Genomic DNA, 23,198 nt, shown 5'->3' on the forward strand with positions numbered 1-23,198 from the left:
GGGGAGAGGGTAACATCGGCAATGTGCCCACAGCATCACGTGGGGGCATGGGGGAGGGGAGAGGGTAACATCTGCAATGTGCCCACAGCATCACGTGGGGCATGGGGGAGGGGGGGGAGAGGGTGACATCGGCAAATGTGGCCACAGCATCACGCGGGGGCATGGGGGAGGAGGGGAGAGGGTAACATCGGTAATGTGCCCACAGCATCACGTGAGGGCATGGGGGAGAGGGAGACATCGGTAATGTGCCCACAGCATCACGTGGAGGCATGGGGGGATGTGGGGAGAGGGTAACATCTGAAATGTGCTGACAGTATCACGTGAGGGCATAGCGGAGGGGGGGGGGGGGAGGGTGACATCGGCACTGTGCCCACAGCATCACGTGGTGGCATTGGCGGAGGAGGGGAGAGGGTAACATCGGCAATGTGCCCACAGCATTACGTGAGGGCATGGGGGAGGGGGGGAGAGGGTAACATCGGCAATGTGCCCACAGCATCACGTGGGGCATGGGGGAGGGGGGGGAGAGAGTGACATCAGCAATGTGCCCACAGCATCACGCGGGGGCATGGGGGAGGAGGGGAGAGGGTAACATCGGCAATGTGTCCACGACATCACGTGAGGGCATGGGGGAGGAGGGGAGAAGGTAACATCGGCAATGTGTCCACGACATCACGTGAGGGCATGGGGGAGGCGGGGAGAGGGTAACATCGGCAATGTGCCCACAGCATCACGCGGGGGCATGGGGGAGGAGGGGAGAGGGTAACATCGGCAATGTGCCCACAGCATCACGTGAGGTCATGGTGGAGGGGGGGGGGCGAGAGTGGCATCGTCAATGTGGTCACAGCATCACGCGGGGGCATGGGGGGAGGGGGGAGAGGGTAACATCGGCAATGTGTCCACGACATCACGTGAGGGCATGGGGGAGGAGGGGGAGAGGGTGACATCGGCAATGTGCCCACAGCATCACGTGAGGGCATGGGGGAGGAAGGGAGAGGGTGACATCGGCAATGTGCCCACAGCATCACGTGGGGGCATGGAGGGGGATGGGGGGGGGGAAGAGGGTAACATCGGCAATGTGCCCACATCATCACGCGGGGGCATGGGGGAGGAAGGGAGAGGGTGACATTGGCAATGTGCCCACAGCATCACGTGGGGGCATGGAGGGGGAAGGGGGGGGGGAGAGGGTAACATCGGCAATGTGCCCACATCATCACGCGGGGGCATGGGGGGGAGAAGGGGAGAGGGTGACATCGTCAATGTGCCCACAGCATCACGCGGGGGCATGGGGGAGGAGGGGAGAGGGTGACATCGGCAATGTGCCCACAGCATCACGTGAGGGCATGGAGGAGGTGGGGAGAGGGTAACATCGGCAATGTGCCCACAGCATGACGTGGTGGCATGGAGGAGGAGGGGAGAGGGTAACATCGGCAATGTGCCCACAGCATCACGTGGGGGCATGGAGGGGGAAGGGGGGGGGGGAGAGGGTAACATCGGCAATGTGCCCACATCATCACGCGGGGGTATGGGGGGGAGAAGGGGAGAGGGTGACATCGTCAATGTGCCCACAGCATCACGCGGGGGCATGGGGGAGGAGGGGAGAGGGTAACATCGGCAATGTGCCCACAGCATGACGTGGTGGCATGGAGGAGGAGGGGAGAGGGTAACATCGGCAATGTGCCCACAGCATCACGTGGGGGCATGGGGGAGGGGAGAGGGTAACATCTGCAATGTGCCCACAGCATCACGTGGGGCATGGGGGAGGGGGGGGGGAGAGGGTGACATCGGCAAATGTGGCCACAGCATCAGGTGGGGGCATGGGGGAGGAGGGGAGGAGGGGAGAGGATAACATCGGCAATGTGTTCACGACATCACGTGAGGGCATGGGGGGAGGGGGGAAGAGGGTGACATAGACAATGTGCCCACAGCATCATGCGGGGGCATGGGGGAGGAGAAGACAGGATAATATCGGCAATGTGCCCACAGCATCACGGGAGGGCATGGGGGGAGGAGGGGAGAGAGTAATATCGGCAATGTGCCCACAGCATCACGTGAGGGCATGGAGGAGGAGGGGAGAGGGTAACATCGGCAATGTGCCCACAGCATCACGTGAGGGCATGGAGGAGGTGGGGAGAGGGTAACATCGGCAATGTGCCCACAGCATGACGTGGTGGCATGGAGGAGGAGGGGAGAGGGTAACATCGGCAATGTGCCCACAGCATCACGTGGGGGCATGGAGGGGGATGGGGGGGGGGGGAAGAGGGTAACATCGGCAATGTGCCCACATCATCACGCGGGGGCATGGGGGAGGAAGGGAGAGGGTGACATCGGCAATGTGCCCACAGCATCACGTGGGGGCATGGAGGGGGAAGGGGGGGGGGGGAGAGGGTAACATCGGCAATGTGCCCACATCATCACGCGGGGGCATGGGGGGGAGAAGGGGAGAGGGTGACATCGTCAATGTGCCCACAGCATCACGCGGGGGCATGGGGGAGGAGGGGAGAGGGTGACATCGTCAATGTGCCCACAGCATCAGGTGGGGGCATGGGGGAGGAGGGGAGAGGATAACATCGGCAATGTGTTCACGACATCACGTGAGGGCATGGGGGGAGGGGGGAAGAGGGTGACATAGACAATGTGCCCACAGCATCATGCGGGGGCATGGGGGAGGAGAAGACAGGATAATATCGGCAATGTGCCCACAGCATCACGGGAGGGCATGGGGGGAGGAGGGGAGAGAGTAATATCGGCAATGTGCCCACAGCATCACGTGAGGGCATGGAGGAGGAGGGGAGAGGGTAACATCGGCAATGTGCCCACAGCATCACGTGAGGGCATGGAGGAGGTGGGGAGAGGGTAACATCGGCAATGTGCCCACAGCATGACGTGGTGGCATGGAGGAGGAGGGGAGAGGGTAACATCGGCAATGTGCCCACAGCATCACGTGGGGGCATGGGGGAGGGGAGAGGGTAACATCTGCAATGTGCCCACAGCATCACGTGGGGCATGGGGGAGGGGGGGGAGAGGGTGACATCGGCAAATGTGGCCACAGCATCACGCGGGGGCATGGGGGGCGGCGGGTGGGGAGAGGGTAACATCGGCAATGTGCCCACTGCATCACGCGGGGGCATGGGGGAGCGGCGGGTGGGGAGAGGGTAACATCGGCAATGTGCCCACAGCATCACGTGGGGGCATGGGGGAGGAGGGGAGAGGGTAACATCGGCAATGTGCCCACAGCATCACGCGGGGGCATGGAGGAGGAGGAGAGAGGGTAACATCGGCAATGTGCCCACAGCATCACGTGGGGGCATGGAGGAGGAGGGGAGAAGGTAACATCGGCAATGTGTCCACGACATCACGTGAGGGCATGGGGGAGGCGGGGAGAGGGTAACATCGGCAATGTGCCCACAGCATCACGCGGGGGCATGGGGGAGGAGGGGAGAGGGTAACATCGGCAATGTGCCCACAGCATCACGTGAGGTCATGGGGGAGGGGGGGGGCGAGAGTGGCATCGTCAATGTGGCCACAGCATCACGCGGGGGCATGGGGGGAGGAGGGAGAGGGTAACATCGGCAATGTGTCCACGACATCACGTGAGGGCATGGGGGAGGAAGGGAGAGGGTGACATCGGCAATGTGCCCACAGCATCACGTGGGGGCATGGAGGGGGATGGGGGGGGGGGAAGAGGGTAACATCGGCAATGTGCCCACATCATCACGCGGGGGCATGGGGGAGGAAGGGAGAGGGTGACATCGGCAATGTGCCCACAGCATCACGTGGGGGCATGGAGGGGGAAGGGGGGGGGGGAGAGGGTAACATCGGCAATGTGCCCACATCATCACGCGGGGGCATGGGGGGGAGAAGGGGAGAGGGTGACATCGTCAATGTGCCCACAGCATCACGCGGGGGCATGGGGGAGGAGGGGAGAGGGCGACATCGTCAATGTGCCCACAGCATCAGGTGGGGGCATGGGGGAGGAGGGGAGAGGATAACATCGGCAATGTGTTCACGACATCACGTGAGGGCATGGGGGGAGGGGGGAAGAGGGTGACATAGACAATGTGCCCACAGCATCATGCGGGGGCATGGGGGAGGATAAGACAGGATAATATCGGCAATGTGCCCACAGCATCACGTGAGGGCATGGAGGAGGAGGGGAGAGGGTAACATCGGCAATGTGCCCACAGCATCACGTGAGGGCATGGAGGAGGTGGGGAGAGGGTAACATCGGCAATGTGCCCACAGCATGACGTGGTGGCATGGAGGAGGAGGGGAGAGGGTAACATCGGCAATGTGCCCACAGCATCACGTGGGGGCATGGAGGGGGATGGGGGGGGGGAAGAGGGTAACATCGGCAATGTGCCCACATCATCACGCGGGGGCATGGGGGAGGAAGGGAGAGGGTGACATCGGCAATGTGCCCACAGCATCACGTGGGGGCATGGAGGGGGAAGGGGGGGGGGAGAGGGTAACATCGGCAATGTGCCCACATCATCACGCGGGGGCATGGGGGGGAGAAGGGGAGAGGGTGACATCGTCAATGTGCCCACAGCATCACGCGGGGGCATGGGGGAGGAGGGGAGAGGGTAACATCGGCAATGTGCCCACAGCATGACGTGGTGGCATGGAGGAGGAGGGGAGAGGGTAACATCGGCAATGTGCCCACAGCATCACGTGGGGGCATGGAGGGGGATGGGGGGGGGGGAAGAGGGTAACATCGGCAATGTGCCCACATCATCACGCGGGGGCATGGGGGAGGAAGGGAGAGGGTGACATCGGCAATGTGCCCACAGCATCACGTGGGGGCATGGAGGGGGAAGGGGGGGGGGAGAGGGTAACATCGGCAATGTGCCCACATCATCACGCGGGGGCATGGGGGGGAGAAGGGGAGAGGGTGACATCGTCAATGTGCCCACAGCATCACGCGGGGGCATGGGGGAGGAGGGGAGAGGGTGACATCGGCAATGTGCCCACAGCATCACGTGAGGGCATGGAGGAGGTGGGGAGAGGGTAACATCGGCAATGTGCCCACAGCATGACGTGGTGGCATGGAGGAGGAGGGGAGAGGGTAACATCGGCAATGTGCCCACAGCATCACGTGGGGGCATGGAGGGGGAAGGGGGGGGGGGGAGAGGGTAACATCGGCAATGTGCCCACATCATCACGCGGGGGCATGGGGGGGAGAAGGGGAGAGGGTGACATCGTCAATGTGCCCACAGCATCACGCGGGGGCATGGGGGAGGAGGGGAGAGGGTAACATCGGCAATGTGCCCACAGCATCACGTGAGGGCATGGAGGAGGTGGGGAGAGGGTAACATCGGCAATGTGCCCACAGCATGACGTGGTGGCATGGAGGAGGAGGGGAGAGGGTAACATCGGCAATGTGCCCACAGCATCACGTGGGGGCATGGGGGAGGGGAGAGGGTAACATCTGCAATGTGCCCACAGCATCACGTGGGGCATGGGGGAGGGGGGGGAGAGGGTGACATCGGCAAATGTGGCCACAGCATCACGCGGGGGCATGGGGGAGGAGGGGAGAGGGTAACATCGGTAATGTGCCCACAGCATCACGTGAGGGCATGGGGGAGAGGGAGACATCGGTAATGTGCCCACAGCATCACGTGGAGGCATGGGGGGATGTGTGGAGAGGGTAACATCTGAAATGTGCTGACAGTATCACGTGAGGGCATAGCGGAGGGGGGGGGGGAGGGTGACATCGGCACTGTGCCCACAGCATCACGTGGTGGCATTGGCGGAGGAGGGGAGAGGGTAACATCGGCAATGTGCCCACAGCATTACGTGAGGGCATGGGGGAGGGGGGGAGAGGGTAACATCGGCAATGTGCCCACAGCATCACGTGGGGCATGGGGGAGGGGGGGGAGAGAGTGACATCAGCAATGTGCCCACAGCATCACGCGGGGGCATGGGGGAGGAGGGGAGAGGGTAACATCGGCAATGTGTCCACGACATCACGTGAGGGCATGGGGGAGGAGGGGAGAAGGTAACATCGGCAATGTGTCCACGACATCACGTGAGGGCATGGGGGAGGCGGGGAGAGGGTAACATCGGCAATGTGCCCACAGCATCACGCGGGGGCATGGGGGAGGAGGGGAGAGGGTAACATCGGCAATGTGCCCACAGCATCACGTGAGGTCATGGGGGAGGGGGGGGGCGAGAGTGGCATCGTCAATGTGGTCACAGCATCACGCGGGGGCATGGGGGGAGGGGGGAGAGGGTAACATCGGCAATGTGTCCACGACATCACGTGAGGGCATGGGGGAGGAGGGGGAGAGGGTGACATCGGCAATGTGCCCACAGCATCACGTGAGGGCATGGGGGAGGAAGGGAGAGGGTGACATCGGCAATGTGCCCACAGCATCACGTGGGGGCATGGAGGGGGATGGGGGGGGGGGGAAGAGGGTAACATCGGCAATGTGCCCACATCATCACGCGGGGGCATGGGGGAGGAAGGGAGAGGGTGACATCGGCAATGTGCCCACAGCATCACGTGGGGGCATGGAGGGGGAAGGGGGGGGGGAGAGGGTAACATCGGCAATGTGCCCACATCATCACGCGGGGGCATGGGGGGGAGAAGGGGAGAGGGTGACATCGTCAATGTGCCCACAGCATCACGCGGGGGCATGGGGGAGGAGGGGAGAGGGTGACATCGGCAATGTGCCCACAGCATCACGTGAGGGCATGGAGGAGGTGGGGAGAGGGTAACATCGGCAATGTGCCCACAGCATGACGTGGTGGCATGGAGGAGGAGGGGAGAGGGTAACATCGGCAATGTGCCCACAGCATCACGTGGGGGCATGGAGGGGGAAGGGGGGGGGGGAGAGGGTAACATCGGCAATGTGCCCACATCATCACGCGGGGGTATGGGGGGGAGAAGGGGAGAGGGTGACATCGTCAATGTGCCCACAGCATCACGCGGGGGCATGGGGGAGGAGGGGAGAGGGTAACATCGGCAATGTGCCCACAGCATGACGTGGTGGCATGGAGGAGGAGGGGAGAGGGTAACATCGGCAATGTGCCCACAGCATCACGTGGGGGCATGGGGGAGGGGAGAGGGTAACATCTGCAATGTGCCCACAGCATCACGTGGGGCATGGGGGAGGGGGGGGGGAGAGGGTGACATCGGCAAATGTGGCCACAGCATCAGGTGGGGGCATGGGGGAGGAGGGGAGAGGATAACATCGGCAATGTGTTCACGACATCACGTGAGGGCATGGGGGGAGGGGGGAAGAGGGTGACATAGACAATGTGCCCACAGCATCATGCGGGGGCATGGGGGAGGAGAAGACAGGATAATATCGGCAATGTGCCCACAGCATCACGGGAGGGCATGGGGGGAGGAGGGGAGAGAGTAATATCGGCAATGTGCCCACAGCATCACGTGAGGGCATGGAGGAGGAGGGGAGAGGGTAACATCGGCAATGTGCCCACAGCATCACGTGAGGGCATGGAGGAGGTGGGGAGAGGGTAACATCGGCAATGTGCCCACAGCATGACGTGGTGGCATGGAGGAGGAGGGGAGAGGGTAACATCGGCAATGTGCCCACAGCATCACGTGGGGGCATGGAGGGGGATGGGGGGGGGGGGAAGAGGGTAACATCGGCAATGTGCCCACATCATCACGCGGGGGCATGGGGGAGGAAGGGAGAGGGTGACATCGGCAATGTGCCCACAGCATCACGTGGGGGCATGGAGGGGGAAGGGGGGGGGGGAGAGGGTAACATCGGCAATGTGCCCACATCATCACGCGGGGGCATGGGGGGGAGAAGGGGAGAGGGTGACATCGTCAATGTGCCCACAGCATCACGCGGGGGCATGGGGGAGGAGGGGAGAGGGTGACATCGTCAATGTGCCCACAGCATCAGGTGGGGGCATGGGGGAGGAGGGGAGAGGATAACATCGGCAATGTGTTCACGACATCACGTGAGGGCATGGGGGGAGGGGGGAAGAGGGTGACATAGACAATGTGCCCACAGCATCATGCGGGGGCATGGGGGAGGAGAAGACAGGATAATATCGGCAATGTGCCCACAGCATCACGGGAGGGCATGGGGGGAGGAGGGGAGAGAGTAATATCGGCAATGTGCCCACAGCATCACGTGAGGGCATGGAGGAGGAGGGGAGAGGGTAACATCGGCAATGTGCCCACAGCATCACGTGAGGGCATGGAGGAGGTGGGGAGAGGGTAACATCGGCAATGTGCCCACAGCATGACGTGGTGGCATGGAGGAGGAGGGGAGAGGGTAACATCGGCAATGTGCCCACAGCATCACGTGGGGGCATGGGGGAGGGGAGAGGGTAACATCTGCAATGTGCCCACAGCATCACGTGGGGCATGGGGGAGGGGGGGGAGAGGGTGACATCGGCAAATGTGGCCACAGCATCACGCGGGGGCATGGGGGGGCGGCGGGTGGGGAGAGGGTAACATCGGCAATGTGCCCACTGCATCACGCGGGGGCATGGGGGAGCGGCGGGTGGGGAGAGGGTAACATCGGCAATGTGCCCACAGCATCACGTGGGGGCATGGGGGAGGAGGGGAGAGGGTAACATCGGCAATGTGCCCACAGCATCACGCGGGGGCATGGAGGAGGAGGAGAGAGGGTAACATCGGCAATGTGCCCACAGCATCACGTGGGGGCATGGAGGAGGAGGGGAGAAGGTAACATCGGCAATGTGTCCACGACATCACGTGAGGGCATGGGGGAGGCGGGGAGAGGGTAACATCGGCAATGTGCCCACAGCATCACGCGGGGGCATGGGGGAGGAGGGGAGAGGGTAACATCGGCAATGTGCCCACAGCATCACGTGAGGTCATGGGGGAGGGGGGGGGGCGAGAGTGGCATCGTCAATGTGGCCACAGCATCACGCGGGGGCATGGGGGGAGGAGGGAGAGGGTAACATCGGCAATGTGTCCACGACATCACGTGAGGGCATGGGGGAGGAAGGGAGAGGGTGACATCGGCAATGTGCCCACAGCATCACGTGGGGGCATGGAGGGGGATGGGGGGGGGGGAAGAGGGTAACATCGGCAATGTGCCCACATCATCACGCGGGGGCATGGGGGAGGAAGGGAGAGGGTGACATCGGCAATGTGCCCACAGCATCACGTGGGGGCATGGAGGGGGAAGGGGGGGGGGGGAGAGGGTAACATCGGCAATGTGCCCACATCATCACGCGGGGGCATGGGGGGGAGAAGGGGAGAGGGTGACATCGTCAATGTGCCCACAGCATCACGCGGGGGCATGGGGGAGGAGGGGAGAGGGCGACATCGTCAATGTGCCCACAGCATCAGGTGGCGGCATGGGGGAGGAGGGGAGAGGATAACATCGGCAATGTGTTCACGACATCACGTGAGGGCATGGGGGGAGGGGGGAAGAGGGTGACATAGACAATGTGCCCACAGCATCATGCGGGGGCATGGGGGAGGATAAGACAGGATAATATCGGCAATGTGCCCACAGCATCACGTGAGGGCATGGAGGAGGAGGGGAGAGGGTAACATCGGCAATGTGCCCACAGCATCACGTGAGGGCATGGAGGAGGTGGGGAGAGGGTAACATCGGCAATGTGCCCACAGCATGACGTGGTGGCATGGAGGAGGAGGGGAGAGGGTAACATCGGCAATGTGCCCACAGCATCACGTGGGGGCATGGAGGGGGATGGGGGGGGGGAAGAGGGTAACATCGGCAATGTGCCCACATCATCACGCGGGGGCATGGGGGAGGAAGGGAGAGGGTGACATCGGCAATGTGCCCACAGCATCACGTGGGGGCATGGAGGGGGAAGGGGGGGGGGGAGAGGGTAACATCGGCAATGTGCCCACATCATCACGCGGGGGCATGGGGGGGAGAAGGGGAGAGGGTGACATCGTCAATGTGCCCACAGCATCACGCGGGGGCATGGGGGAGGAGGGGAGAGGGTGACATCGGCAATGTGCCCACAGCATCACGTGAGGGCATGGAGGAGGTGGGGAGAGGGTAACATCGGCAATGTGCCCACAGCATGACGTGGTGGCATGGAGGAGGAGGGGGAGAGGGTAACATCGGCAATGTGCCCACAGCATCACGTGGGGGCATGGAGGGGGAAGGGGGGGGGGGGAGAGGGTAACATCGGCAATGTGCCCACATCATCACGCGGGGGCATGGGGGGGAGAAGGGGAGAGGGTGACATCGTCAATGTGCCCACAGCATCACGCGGGGGCATGGGGGAGGAGGGGAGAGGGTAACATCGGCAATGTGCCCACAGCATCACGTGAGGGCATGGAGGAGGTGGGGAGAGGGTAACATCGGCAATGTGCCCACAGCATGACGTGGTGGCATGGAGGAGGAGGGGAGAGGGTAACATCGGCAATGTGCCCACAGCATCACGTGGGGGCATGGGGGAGGGGAGAGGGTAACATCTGCAATGTGCCCACAGCATCACGTGGGGCATGGGGGAGGGGGGGGAGAGGGTGACATCGGCAAATGTGGCCACAGCATCACGCGGGGGCATGGGGGAGGAGGGGAGAGGGTAACATCGGTAATGTGCCCACAGCATCACGTGAGGGCATGGGGGAGAGGGAGACATCGGTAATGTGCCCACAGCATCACGTGGAGGCATGGGGGGATGTGGGGAGAGGGTAACATCTGAAATGTGCTGACAGTATCACGTGAGGGCATAGCGGAGGGGGGGGGGGGAGGGTGACATCGGCACTGTGCCCACAGCATCACGTGGTGGCATTGGCGGAGGAGGGGAGAGGGTAACATCGGCAATGTGCCCACAGCATTACGTGAGGGCATGGGGGAGGGGGGGAGAGGGTAACATCGGCAATGTGCCCACAGCATCACGTGGGGCATGGGGGAGGGGGGGGAGAGAGTGACATCAGCAATGTGCCCACAGCATCACGCGGGGGCATGGGGGAGGAGGGGAGAGGGTAACATCGGCAATGTGTCCACGACATCACGTGAGGGCATGGGGGAGGAGGGGAGAAGGTAACATCGGCAATGTGTCCACGACATCACGTGAGGGCATGGGGGAGGCGGGGAGAGGGTAACATCGGCAATGTGCCCACAGCATCACGCGGGGGCATGGGGGAGGAGGGGAGAGGGTAACATCGGCAATGTGCCCACAGCATCACGTGAGGTCATGGGGGAGGGGGGGGCGAGAGTGGCATCGTCAATGTGGTCACAGCATCACGCGGGGGCATGGGGGGAGGGGGGAGAGGGTAACATCGGCAATGTGTCCACGACATCACGTGAGGGCATGGGGGAGGAGGGGGAGAGGGTGACATCGGCAATGTGCCCACAGCATCACGTGAGGGCATGGGGGAGGAAGGGAGAGGGTGACATCGGCAATGTGCCCACAGCATCACGTGGGGGCATGGAGGGGGATGGGGGGGGGGGGAAGAGGGTAACATCGGCAATGTGCCCACATCATCACGCGGGGGCATGGGGGAGGAAGGGAGAGGGTGACATCGGCAATGTGCCCACAGCATCACGTGGGGGCATGGAGGGGGAAGGGGGGGGGGAGAGGGTAACATCGGCAATGTGCCCACATCATCACGCGGGGGCATGGGGGGGAGAAGGGGAGAGGGTGACATCGTCAATGTGCCCACAGCATCACGTGGGGGCATGGGGGAGGAGGGGAGAGGGTGACATCGTCAATGTGCCCACAGCATCAGGTGGGGGCATGGGGGAGGAGGGGAGAGGATAACATCGGCAATGTGTTCACGACATCACGTGAGGGCATGGGGGGAGGGGGGAAGAGGGTGACATAGACAATGTGCCCACAGCATCATGCGGGGGCATGGGGGAGGAGAAGACAGGATAATATCGGCAATGTGCCCACAGCATCACGGGAGGGCATGGGGGGAGGAGGGGAGAGAGTAATATCGGCAATGTGCCCACAGCATCACGTGAGGGCATGGAGGAGGAGGGGAGAGGGTAACATCGGCAATGTGCCCACAGCATCACGTGAGGGCATGGAGGAGGTGGGGAGAGGGTAACATCGGCAATGTGCCCACAGCATGACGTGGTGGCATGGAGGAGGAGGGGAGAGGGTAACATCGGCAATGCGCCCACAGCATCACGTGGGGGCATGGAGGGGGTTGGGGGGGGGGGGGGAAGAGGGTAACATCGGCAATGTGCCCACATCATCACGCGGGGGCATGGGGGAGGAAGGGAGAGGGTGACATCGGCAATGTGCCCACAGCATCACGTGGGGGCATGGAGGGGGAAGGGGGGGGGAGAGGGTAACATCGGCAATGTGCCCACATCATCACGTGGGGGCATGGGGGGGAGAAGGGGAGAGGGTGACATCGTCAATGTGCCCACAGCATCACGCGGGGGCATGGGGGAGGAGGGGAGAGGGTGACATCGTCAATGTGCCCACAGCATCAGGTGGGGGCATGGGGGAGGAGGGGAGAGGATAACATCGGCAATGTGTTCACGACATCACGTGAGGGCATGGGGGGAGGGGGGAAGAGGGTGACATAGACAATGTGCCCACAGCATCATGCGGGGGCATGGGGGAGGAGAAGACAGGATAATATCGGCAATGTGCCCACAGCATCACGGGAGGGCATGGGGGGAGGAGGGGAGAGAGTAATATCGGCAATGTGCCCACAGCATCACGTGAGGGCATGGAGGAGGAGGGGAGAGGGTAACATCGGCAATGTGCCCACAGCATCACGTGAGGGCATGGAGGAGGGGGCGAGAGGGTAACATCGGCAATGTGCCCACAGCATGACGTGGTGGCATGGAGGAGGAGGGGAGAGGGTAACATCGGCAATGTGCCCACAGCATCACGTGGGGGCATGGGGGAGGGGAGAGGGTAACATCTGCAATGTGCCCACAGCATCACGTGGGGCATGGGGGAGGGGGGGGGGGAGAGGGTGACATCGGCAAATGTGGCCACAGCATCACGCGGGGGCATGGGGGGGCGGCGGGTGGGGAGAGGGTAACATCGGCAATGTGCCCACTGCATCACGCGGGGGCATGGGGGAGCGGCGGGTGGGGAGAGGGTAACATCGGCAATGTGCCCACAGCATCACGTGGGGGCATGGGGGAGGAGGGGAGAGGGTAACATCGGCAATGTGCCCACAGCATCACGCGGGGGCATGGAGGAGGAGGAGAGAGGGTAACATCGGCAATGTGCCCACAGCATCACGTGGGGGCATGGAGGAGGAGGGGAGAAGGTAACATCGGCAATGTGTCCACGACATCACGTGAGGGCATGGGGGAGGCGGGGAGAGGGTAACATCGGCAATGTGCCCACAGCATCACGCGGGGGCATGGGGGAGGAGGGGAGAGGGTAACATCGGCAATGTGCCCACAGCATCACGTGAGGTCATGGGGGAGGGGGGGCGAGAGTGGCATCGTCAATGTGGCCACAGCATCACGCGGGGGCATGGGGGGAGGGGGGAGAGGGTAACATCGGCAATGTGTCCACGACATCACGTGAGGGCATGGGGGAGGAGGGGGAGAGGGTGACATCGGCATTGTGCCCACAGCATCACGTGAGGGCATGGGGGAGGAAGGGAGAGGGTGACATCGGCAATGTGCCCACAGCATCACGTGGGGACATGGAGGGGGATGGGGGGGGGGAAGAGGGTAACATCGGCAATGTGCCCACATCATCACGCGGGGGCATGGGGGAGGAAGGGAGAGGGTGACATCGGCAATGTGCCCACAGCATCACGTGGGGGCATGGAGGGGGAAGGGGGGGGGAGAGGGTAACATCGGCAATGTGCCCACAGCATCACGCGGGGGCATGGGGGAGGAGGGGAGAGGATAACATCGGCAATGTGTTCACGACATCACGTGAGGGCATGGGGGGAGGGGGGAAGAGGGTGACATAGACAATGTGCCCACAGCATCATGCGGGGGCATGGGGGAGGATAAGACAGGATAATATCGGCAATGTGCCCACAGCATCACGTGAGGGCATGGAGGAGGAGGGGAGAGGGTAACATCGGCAATGTGCCCACAGCATCACGTGAGGGCATGGAGGAGGTGGGGAGAGGGTAACATCGGCAATGTGCCCACAGCATGACGTGGTGGCATGGAGGAGGAGGGGAGAGGGTAACATCGGCAATGTGCCCACAGCATCACGTGGGGGCATGGAGGGGGATGGGGGGGGGGGGGGAGAGGGTAACATCGGCAATGTGCCCACATCATCACGCGGGGGCATGGGGGAGGAAGGGAGAGGGTGACATCGGCAATGTGCCCACAGCATCACGTGGGGGCATGGAGGGGGAAGGGGGGGGGGAGAGGGTAACATCGGCAATGTGCCCACATCATCACGCGGGGGCATGGGGGGGAGAAGGGGAGAGGGTGACATCGTCAATGTGCCCACAGCATCACGCGGGGGCATGGGGGAGGAGGGGAGAGGGTGACATCGTCAATGTGCCCACAGCATCAGGTGGGGGCATGGGGGAGGAGGGGAGAGGATAACATCGGCAATGTGTTCACGACATCACGTGAGGGCATGGGGGGAGGGGGGAAGAGGGTGACATAGACAATGTGCCCACAGCATCATGCGGGGGCATGGGGGAGGAGAAGACAGGATAATATCGGCAATGTGCCCACAGCATCACGGGAGGGCATGGGGGGAAGAGGGGAGAGAGTAATATCGGCAATGTGCCCACAGCATCACGTGAGGGCATGGAGGAGGAGGGGAGAGGGTAACATCGGCAATGTGCCCACAGCATCACGTGAGGGCATGGAGGAGGTGGGGAGAGGGTAACATCGGCAATGTGCCCACAGCATGACGTGGTGGCATGGAGGAGGAGGGGAGAGGGTAACATCGGCAATGTGCCCACAGCATCACGTGGGGGCATGGGGGAGGGGAGAGGGTAACATCTGCAATGTGCCCACAGCATCACGTGGGGCATGGGGGAGGGGGGGGGAGAGGGTGACATCGGCAAATGTGGCCACAGCATCACGCGGGGGCATGGGGGGGCGGCGGGTGGGGAGAGGGTAACATCGGCAATGTGCCCACTGCATCACGCGGGGGCATGGGGAGCGGCGGGTGGGGAGAGGGTAACATCGGCAATGTGCCCACAGCATCACGTGGGGGCATGGGGGAGGAGGGGAGAGGGTAACATCGGCAATGTGCCCACAGCATCACGCGGGGGCATGGAGGAGGAGGAGAGAGGGTAACATCAGAAATGTGCCCACAGCATCACGTGGGGGAATGGAGGAGGAGGGGAGAAGGTAACATCGGCAATGTGTCCACGACATCACGTGAGGGCATGGGGGAGGCGGGGAGAGGGTAACATCGGCAATGTGCCCACAGCATCACGCGGGGGCATGGGGGAGGAGGGGAGAGGGTAACATCGGCAATGTGCCCACAGCATCACGTGAGGTCATGGGGGAGGGGGGGGCGAGAGTGGCATCGTCAATGTGGCCACAGCATCACGCGGGGGCATGGGGGGAGGGGGGAGAGGGTAACATCGGCAATGTGTCCACGACATCACGTGAGGGCATGGGGGAGGAGGGGGAGAGGGTGACATCGGCATTGTGCCCACAGCATCACGTGAGGGCATGGGGGAGGAAGGGAGAGGGTGACATCGGCAATGTGCCCACAGCATCACGTGGGGGCATGGAGGGGGATGGGGGGGGGGGGAAGAGGGTAACATCGGCAATGTGCCCACATCATCACGCGGGGGCATGGGGGAGGAAGGGAGAGGGTGACATCGGCAATGTGCCCACAGCATCACGTGGGGGCATGGAGGGGGAAGGGGGGGGGAGAGGGTAACATCGGCAATGTGCCCACATCATCACGCGGGGGCATGGGGGGGAGAAGGGGAGAGGGTGACATCGTCAATGTGCCCACAGCATCACGCGGGGGCATGGGGGAGGAGGGGAGAGGGTGACATCGTCAATGTGCCCACAGCATCAGGTGGGGGCATGGGGGAGGAGGGGAGAGGATAACATCGGCAATGTGTTCACGACATCACGTGAGGGCATGGGGGGAGGGGGGAAGAGGGTGACATAGACAATGTGCCCACAGCATCATGCGGGGGCATGGGGGAGGATAAGACAGGATAATATCGGCAATGTGCCCACAGCATCACGTGAGGGCATGGAGGAGGAGGGGAGAGGGTAACATCGGCAATGTGCCCACAGCATCACGTGAGGGCATGGAGGAGGTGGGGAGAGGGTAACATCGGCAATGTGCCCACAGCATGACGTGGTGGCATGGAGGAGGAGGGGAGAGGGTAACATCGGCAATGTGCCCACAGCATCACGTGGGGGCATGGAGGGGGATGGGGGGGGGAAGAGGGTAACATCGGCAATGTGCCCACATCATCACGCGGGGGCATGGGGGAGGAAGGGAGAGGGTGACATCGGCAATGTGCCCACAGCATCACGTGGGGGCATGGAGGGGGAAGGGGGGGGGAGAGGGTAACATCGGCAATGTGCCCACATCATCACGCGGGGGCATGGGGGGGAGAAGGGGAGAGGGTGACATCGTCAATGTGCCCACATCATCACGCGGGGGCATGGGGGAGGAGGGGAGAGGGTGACATCGTCAATGTGCCCACAGCATCAGGTGGGGGCATGGGGGAGGAGGGGAGAGGATAACATCGGCAATGTGTTCACGACATCACGTGAGGGCATGGGGGGAGGGGGGAAGAGGGTGACATAGACAATGTGCCCACAGCATCATGCGGGGGCATGGGGGAGGAGAAGACAGGATAATATCGGCAATGTGCCCACAGCATCACGGGAGGGCATGGGGGGAGGAGGGGAGAGAGTAATATCGGCAATGTGCCCACAGCATCACGTGAGGGCATGGAGGAGGAGGGGAGAGGGTAACATCGGCAATGTGCCCACAGCATCACGTGAGGGCATGGAGGAGGTGGGGAGAGGGTAACATCGGCAATGTGCCCACAGCATGACGTGGTGGCATGGAGGAGGAGGGGAGAGGGTAACATCGGCAATGTGCCCACAGCATCACGTGGGGGCATGGGGGAGGGGAGAGGGTAACATCTGCAATGTGCCCACAGCATCACGTGGGGCATGGGGGAGGGGGGGGGGAGAGGGTGACATCGGCAAATGTGGCCACAGCATCACGCGGGGGCATGGGGGGGCGGCGGGTGGGGAGAGGGTAACATCGGCAATGTGCCCACTGCATCACGCGGGGGCATGGGGGAGCGGCGGGTGGGGAGAGGGTAACATCGGCAATGTGCCCACAGCATCACGTGGGGGCATGGGGGAGGAGGGGAGAGGGTAACATCGGCAATGTGCCCACAGCATCACGCGGGGGCATGGAGGAGGAGGAGAGAGGGTAACATCGGCAATGTGCCCACAGCATCACGTGGGGGCATGGAGGAGGAGGGGAGAGTGTAACATCGGTAATGTGCTTAAATAAATAAAACAATTGTTGCAATAAAAGTTTTTTTGTGATAAAGTGATAAATGTGTTTGTTTTTGTCCATTTGACTAACAATGTCCGCGACCCCGTGTCTTGTCCGCAGATGGACGGAGCCCGAGTCTGGACCCAAACTCTGCACATCGACAGATCAAGATCTTCGGGGATCTCAGGACGGCGACTGGAACCAGGACCGAGAATCAGTACCGGAAACATCCTGATCGGTTTGATGTTCGTACACAAGTTGTTTCCCGTGATTGTTTCTCCTCGGGTCGTCATTACTGGGAGGTCGATGTGAGGTCGAGTAGTTGGTGCGAAATCGGGATCTGTTTAAACTCCATGGGGAGAAAAGGGGGAAAGAGCGGGTTGGGACTGGGAGAGAATCCCGAGTCTTGGTGTTTAGAGAAATGTGATGACGAATACTCCGCAAATCACAACTATCAACGAACCTCCCTGTCCATCCCGGGGGATCATGAACGGTTTGGGTTCTTCTTGGATTGCGAGGCGGTAGAGTTGACGTGTTTCGGGGACCCGCGGGTCCCGCACGTGTTCAGGGGGAACTTCATGGACCCCGTTAAACCCGCTATTGGGATTCGGGATGATGATGGTTCCGTTCATTTTGTACATTTAGTGAAATAAACTTTCATCACGAACTGATCCGGTTATTTTGGGTTCAAATCAATCAAATCATTTACCTGTTCATGACGATGTGATTTACCTGTTCATGACGATGTGATTACTGATTCATGTTTATATTATAATAGTCCGGCAGCTAAGCTAAATATAGCATAACAATTGTGCATTTTGTGAGGAAAGCACCAAATTTGGCACACTAGTAGACTATCATATTATGAAAAGATCTGGATATTGGGCCATCTCAGATTCAGCCCCTGATGGCTATGGCAGCCATTTTTCAAAATGGCCGCCAGCGGTTACTGTTATGATACATATCTGCTTTACTGGAGAGGAATGCAGGTTGACAGTGAAGGTTTATTTACTAATAAAGGTCCAATAATGGTCAAAGAAAGCGACAATTTGATTTGGTTGAGAAAAAAAAGTTAAACTGAACTAATTATTCTAATTAAGACACAGATTCTGAATGAAAACCAATGATAAACATACATAGCACTATTGGCTTGGCCAAATGCACATAGCACTATTGGCTTGCCCAAATGCACTTAGCACTATTGGCTTGGCCAAACGCACATAGCACTATTGGCTTGGCCAAACGCACATAGCACTATTGGCTTGGCCAAACGCACATAGCACTATTGGCTAGGCCAAATGCACATAGCATTATTGGCTTGGCCAAACGCACATAGCACTATTGGCTTGGCCAAATACACATAGCACTATTGGCTTGGCCAAACGCACATAGCACTATTGGCTTGGCCAAATGCACATAGCACTATTGGCTTGGCCAAACGCACATAGCACTATTGGCTTGGCCAAACGCACATAGCACTATTGGCTTGGCCAAACGCACATAGCACTATTGGCTAGGCCAAATGCACATAGCACTATTGGCTTGGCCAAATGCACATAGCACTATTGGCTTGGCCAAACGCACATAGCACTGTTGGCTAGGCCAAACGCACATAGCACTATTGGCTAGGCCAAATGCACATACCACTATTGGCTTGGCCAAATGCATATAGCACTATTGGCTTGGCCAAACGCACATAGCACTATTGGCTTGGCCAAATGCACATAGCACTATTGGCTTGGCCAAACGCACATAGCACTATTGGCTAGGCCAAATGCACATAGCACTATTGGCTTGGCCAAACGCACATAGCACTATTGGCTTGGCCAAATGCACATATCACTATTGGCTTGGCCAAACGCACATAGCACTATTGGCTTGGCCAAACGCACATAGCACTATTGGCTTGGCCAAACGCACATAGCACTATTGGCTAGGCCAAATGCACATAGCACTATTGGCTTGGCCAAATGCACATAGCACTATTGGCTAGGCCAAACGCACATAGCACTATTGGCTAGGCCAAATGCACATAGCACTATTGGCTTGGCCAAATGCACATAGCACTATTGGCTTGGCCAAACGCACATAGCACTATTGGCTAGGCCAAACGCACATAGCACTATTGGCTAGGCCAAATGCACATAGCACTATTGGCTTGGCCAAACGCACATAGCACTATTGGCTTGGCCAAACACACATAGCACTATTGGCTAGGCCAAACGCACATAGCACTATTGGCTAGGCCAAACGCACATAGCACTATTGGCTAGGCCAAATGCACATAGCACTATTGGCTTGGCCAAAGGCTGCCATCCAACCAGGTAGGGCTGGGTCAAGAATGACGAGGGGGTGTACGAGCCACACTGGACGAAGCTACCCAAACCAGCCCACACCTGCTATGAGCTAGTATCGTGCAAGTGCAAGAAGAGCTGTGTGAAGCATTGCAAGTGCAAAAAGGCCGCACTTGAATGCACAGCTTTGTGTGTGTGAGGGAGAGTGCTCACAAAATTGAGAGAACATTAACAGAGCAGACTGTGTCACTGATTCAGAACAATTTCGATGTCATACCAAACAGTAAACAGATGTTCACTAGTATGTGAATAACGCGATGCCATGAGTGGCGGCCATTTTGGAAAAAAAAATTGAGAATTTTTGAGAATTTGAAAATTGCTAAATCTGAGATGGCCCAATATCCACATCTGTTCATCATAGGATAGTCTACTAGTGTGCCAGATTTGGTGCTTTCCTCACAAAATGCACAATTGTTATGCTAAGTTGCCCCACTATAATAAAGTTGATATAATTTAATAAGTTCATTGTTTATCTTTTTAATGTGACATTGAAGGAGCTGGGGCTCCCACGTCGATCGGAAGAATGGACGCGACAAAAAGCTGGAATTCATCCGAGTTGCTTTAATCAAATCAAACACTCAGGCACTCTGAAAACCCGTTTATCGGGCAGCAATATATATACCAATTATCCCGGAGCGTTTGCCCAGGCCCGGCGCCAGGGGGCGTGGCCCAGCGTCCTGGCAAGTTGAGGGCGAGCCTGCCCGGGCGTCCCGACCGAGGCCTGGCAAGTTGAGCGCGGGCCTGCCCGGGCGTCCTGGACGAGCCCGGCATGGTGATCGCTCCGCGTCCTTGATAGGTGCAAGGCGATTGTGAAAACCCAGCGCCAGCCGCTACACATGTCCCCCCAGAATCGACTTGCACCGGCAGGGTCAATTTGAGGGGGGTCCTGATGACCCGGCCGAAGCGACCCCTGGCGGGTCGTGGGAGGGGGCCCGGTGAGGTGGTGGGCGGTCGAGTGGGGGACACCGTGGACGGGGGGCGGCCTCGCCGCAGCGGAAGGGCCACCCGTGGTGGGTGGTCGACGTCCACGTGCGCCGGCTTGAGGCGGTCCACCGCAATCCGGTCCGACCTGCCGCCGATGTCGATGACGAACGACTTGTCGTCCCGTCGCAGCACCCGGAAGGGCCCATCGTACGGCGGCTGGAGTGGCCACCGATGTGCGTCGTGACGCACAAAAACATACTCCGCTGTGCGGAGTGCTGGGGGGACGTAGGACTGGGGGTCACCGTGGTGGGATGTTGGCACGGGGGCAAACCGTCGGGCGGCCTCCTGGAGGTCCGAGCGCTGGTGAGCTGCGGACCAGGGACTGGTAGCGTCGGGCACGAATTCGCCCGGGACGCGTAGCGCCTGGCCATAGACAAGCTCGGCGGTGGATGCCTGGAGGTCCTCCTTGGGGGCCGTGCGAAGGCCCAAAAGGACCCACGGCAGCCGGTCGGCCCAACCGCCGTCTTGAAGGCCGGCCATGAGCGCGGCCTTCATGGAGCGGTGGAATCGCTCGCACAACCCGTTTGCTTGGGGGTGGTAGGCCGTAGTACGGTGGAGCTTGACCCCCAGGTTGCGGGCGACCGCGCCCCACAGCTCGGAGGTGAACTGTGGTCCGCGGTCTGACGAGATGTCCGCCGGTGCGCCGAAGCGGGCGACCCAGGTGGCGATGAAAGCCTGCGCCACGTGGGCGGTGGTGGTGGAGACGAGGGGAACGGCCTCCGGCCACCTGGTGGTCCTGTCCACCATGGTGAGCAGGTGTGTGAACCCCCGTGATGGGGGGAGGGGGCCCACCAGATCCACGTTGACGTGGTCGAAACGTCGTTCGGGCACGGTGAAAGGTGCCAGCGGGGCCTGGGTGTGTCGGTGGACCTTGGCCCGTTGGCAGGCCGTGCAGGTGCTGGTCCAATCGCGGACGTCCCGACGAAGGCCGTGCCAGACGAAACGCGCCGACACCAGCTTCTGGGAAGCTTTCCGGCCCGGGTGGGAAAGGCCGTGGAGGGAGGCGAAGATGCGGCGTTGCCAGGTGACGGGCACGATGGGGCGAGGCTGGCCTTGGGAGACGTCGCAGAGCAGGACAGTGTCCGCGCAGGGGATGTCGGCCAGGCGGAGGCCCGTGTCCGCCACCCGGAGGGCTTGCACCGTGGTGTCGGTGGTTTGGTCCGCTGCCATAAGCGCAAAATCCACGCCCAGGTGGACCGCGTTCGCGCTGGCCCGGGAAAGACAGTCGGCCACGGCGTTGTTTTTGCCGGCGACGTGCCGGATGTCCGTGGTAAACTCCGACACGGCGGAGAGGTGGCGCTGTTGGCGGGCCGACCATGGCTCCGTGACCTTGGCCATGGCGTAAACCAACGGCTTGTGGTCGACGAACGCCATGAAGGGTCGGCCCTCCAGGAGGTGGCGGAAATGGCGGACGGCCAGGTGTAGACCGAGGAGCTCCCGGTCAAACGTGCTGTATTTGAGCTCGTTCGGCCGGAGCTGCCGGCTGAAAAAAGCGAGTGGCTGCCAAACCCCGTTCACCCATTGCTCATGTACGGCGCCCACCGCGTAGTCGGAGGCATCCGTGGTGAGGGCGATGGGAGCGTTGAGCACCGGGTGAGCGAGCAGTGTTGCGTCGGCGAGGGCCCGCTTTGAGCGTTGGAAGGCCGCATCCATTGCTGCGGACCAGGCGATGTCGTGCTTGGCCGGCTTGCCCCGGAGGGCTTCGTAGAGGGGCCGCATGAGTTGAGCAGCGCGGGGCACGAAGCGGTGATAAAAATTCACCATTCCCAGGAATTCCTGCAGGGCCTTTATGGTGCGCGGGAACGTGGTGATGGCCTCGACCTTGGTTGGCAGCGGCACGGCCCCGTTCTTGGTGATGTGGTGGCCCAAAAAATCAACGGCCGTCGTGCCGAAGTGGCATTTGGCCGGGTTGACGATGAGGCCGTGCTCGCTGAGGCGCCCGAACAGTGTTCGGAGGTGGAGGAGGTGCTCGGCCCGGGACGTGCTGGCGACGAGGATGTCGTCCAGGTAAACAAAAAGGAACGGCAGGTCACGCAGCACGCCGTCCATCAAGCGCTGGAACGCCTGAGCCGCGTTTTTGAGACCAAACGGCATCCGCAAGAATTCGAATAAGCCAAACGGCGTGATGACTGCCGTTTTAGGGACGTCGGCCGCCCTGACAGGTACCTGGTGATATCCCCGTATGAGATCAATTTTCGAAAAAATGACCCGTCCCGCCAGACGGGCGGAGAAGTCTTGGATATGCGGGATCGGGTACCTGTCGGGGGTGGTAGCGTCATTGAGACGGCGGTAGTCGCCACACGGGTGCCATCCACCCCCCGGCTTGGGCACGATGTGCAGTGGCGAGGCCCACGCGCTATCGGAGCGCCGCACGATGCCGAGGTGCTCCAACGCGTCGAATTCGGCCTTCGCTACGGCGAGCTTGGCTGGGTCGAGGCGGCGGGCCCTGGCATAGACCGGCGGGCCCGTGGTTGGTATGTGGTGCTCGATCCCATGCCGTAC

The 23,198-nt window shown here is 61.0% G+C and overlaps 1 long non-coding RNA gene across 1 annotated transcript in view; it reads left to right on the plus strand.

Moving 5' to 3' along the window:
• The window catches only part of LOC144889633 (uncharacterized), a 464,313-nt gene extending 446,572 nt beyond the window's left edge, over positions 1-17,741 (plus strand). The window contains exon 3 of the long non-coding RNA XR_013621942.1: positions 17,479-17,741. This is a non-coding gene — a long non-coding RNA (uncharacterized LOC144889633). The remainder of the gene's footprint in view (positions 1-17,478) is intronic.
• The last annotated feature ends 5,457 nt before the right edge of the window (positions 17,742-23,198 follow it).

The sequence above is a fragment of the Myxine glutinosa genome, chromosome 1, assembly GCF_964187855.1.
Source record: "Myxine glutinosa chromosome 1, kmMyxGlut1.1, whole genome shotgun sequence".
Taxonomy (NCBI): domain Eukaryota; kingdom Metazoa; phylum Chordata; class Myxini; order Myxiniformes; family Myxinidae; genus Myxine; species Myxine glutinosa.